This window comes from Babylonia areolata, chromosome 5 (genome assembly GCF_041734735.1).
Source record: "Babylonia areolata isolate BAREFJ2019XMU chromosome 5, ASM4173473v1, whole genome shotgun sequence".
NCBI classification, from domain to species: domain Eukaryota; kingdom Metazoa; phylum Mollusca; class Gastropoda; order Neogastropoda; family Buccinidae; genus Babylonia; species Babylonia areolata.
This window is the reverse complement of record NC_134880.1, coordinates 9,149,737-9,152,236: the sequence shown is the minus strand read 5'-3', so window position 1 is coordinate 9,152,236 and position 2,500 is coordinate 9,149,737. Positions and strand designations below refer to the sequence as shown.

The following is a 2,500-nucleotide window of genomic DNA, read 5'->3' as shown; positions in this document are numbered from 1 at the left end:
GAACGAATGAATGAATGAATGAGTTTCAGTTTCAGTTTCAATGAATGAATGAACAGCTGAACGAGTAACCGCTAGGTTAGTACCAAAAAAAAAACACACACAAAAAAAAACAACAACAAAAAAACACCAAGGGACAAACAAATGGGAGAAAACAAAGGAATAAAGGAAGGATTGTGTGAACAATCGATCGAACATAAGAACGAACAAAAGCAAAGAACGTATATGGATTTGTCCAAACGCAGTGACGCCTCCTTGAGCTACTGAAACTGAAACCTGAAACTGTCGTGATTAACATTACTTTCTTCCTTGCTATCGTCAATGTTTGTAACTCGTTAGTCGCTCGTCAAACGTGTTTTGTTCCTTTACTGTGTGTGTGTATTTATGTGGGAAAATGGCGAAAAGGTTAACAGAATGAATAAATAAACAAAAATTGTAAATCAATACTTAGGTAAATCAATAGATAGAAAAAATAGTATCCAGGCAAAGAAAGAAAGAAAGAAAGAATGAATGAATGAATGAGTTTCAGTTTCAGTTTCAATGAATGAATGAACAGCTGAACGAGTAACCGCTAGGTTAGTACAAAAAAAAAGAAAAACAAACAAAAAAAACCCACACCAACGGACAAACAAATAGAAGAAAACAAAGGAATAAAGGAAGGATTGTGTGAACGATCGATCGGACGAAAGAACGAACAAAGGAAAAGAAGGGAAAAGACAGGGATGAAGGAGAAAGAGGGGAATTAAGGAAGGACTTTCGTTTACAATTCGTAATGTGCATGGCAGAATGGAAGGTGGCAGAATGGTTAAGACGCTCAGCTGCCAATACAGAGAGTCCGTGAGGGTGTGGGTTCGAATCCCGCTCTCGCCCTTTCTCCTAAGTTTGACTGGAAAATCAAACTGAGCGTCTAGTCTTTCGGATGAGACGATAAACCGAGGTCCCGTGTGCAGCACGCACTTGGCGCACTGAAAAAGAACCCATGGCAACGAGAGTGTTGTCCTCTGGCGAAATTACGTAAAATGAAATCCACTGTCATAGGTACACAAATATGTAAGCATGCACTCAAGGCCTGACTAAGCGCGTTGGGTTATGCTGCTGGTCAGGCATCTGCTCAACAGATGTGGTGTAGCGTGTATGGATTTGTCCGAACTCAGTGACGCCTCCTTGAGAAAGTGAAACTGAAACTAAATGTGCATGGGGCGCTTGACAAAAAGAAGAAAGAAAAAAACGGAAAAAAAACTCCGAGCGTACGAATGATCGAAACAAAGAAACACACACACACACACACACACACACACACACACACACACACACACACACACACACACACACACACACACACACACACACACAACTAACAATAAGCCCTTCTTACCTAAAATTTTCGGAAAATTTGTGTAAAGCTGCTGTTGGTAATTTTGTACTGCTGTCCATTTGGACAATTAATTTTAATTCAGATTACAGTTAATCTTTTTCTTGGTTCTCGCTCCTTTGTGTGTGTATATATATATATATATATATATATATATATAGAGAGAGAGAGAGAGAGAGAGAGAGAGATTCAGATTCAGATGTTTATTCAGATAAAGGCCATGGCCCCATACTGAAGGGGCTAATACAAAAGAACATAATACATAATTTTCATTAACAAAGGTAACAGTTAACAGACATAAGGTATGCAAACGAATATTAAGAGACTGCGAGAGAGAGAGAGAGAGAGAGAGAGAGAGAGAGAGAGAGAGAGAGAGACACACTATGTGGACAAGAACAGCTTACTGAACATTCAAGGGGGACAGATTGAAAAGCATATACACCAACGAAACGTTTAGAAATAAAAAGGTAATCAAACAGCATTTATGGCTACAATAAGAAACTAGCTCTTGAACAATCACGAGCGACACGATAACCAGCCTAACAAAGTTCACAACTCAGAAGACACACATGAAAGTTTTTTGGGTTTTTTTTAAAGTAGGGAAAGACAGAGGCAGACAGGCTTTATCTGACAACCGTTGTATTGAATCATGTTATGTTGCCGAATACTGCATGTCGCTAAGAGTATCCATGACTACGTACATCACTATCAACACTCTCTTAATTAAGTTTACAGTTAAACTTTGTTCTTGGTGTTATATATATATATATTTTTCTTCTTTCTTTCTTTCTCGTCGACGTTAAACGGAAGAACACACACACACACACACACACACACACACACACACACACACACACACACACACACACACACACACATTTCAAGTTTTAATTATCCTTTCACTCCTATTGGAGTATGGAGGATTACTGCAAAATAATCTTTTCATGCCCAGAACAAACATTTCCAAATACACAATGTCACATAAAAGTTGAGAAAACACAAATGTCTTTTAACTCCAAAAGTATAACTAGGCAACATTTGCAAATCTGATCATCTTACTTTCAGCTAAAATGACTTTTTTGCCTCCTTTGAGCATATTACAAAAATTAAGAACCGATTTTGGAGACAAAT

General features: G+C 38.1%; 1 protein-coding gene across 1 annotated transcript in view; it reads left to right on the top strand.

Annotated features, from left to right (window-relative positions):
• Positions 1-2,500, top strand: part of LOC143282573 (transmembrane protease serine 5-like) — a 22,109-nt gene that overhangs the window by 10,219 nt on the left and 9,390 nt on the right. The window lies entirely within an intron of this gene.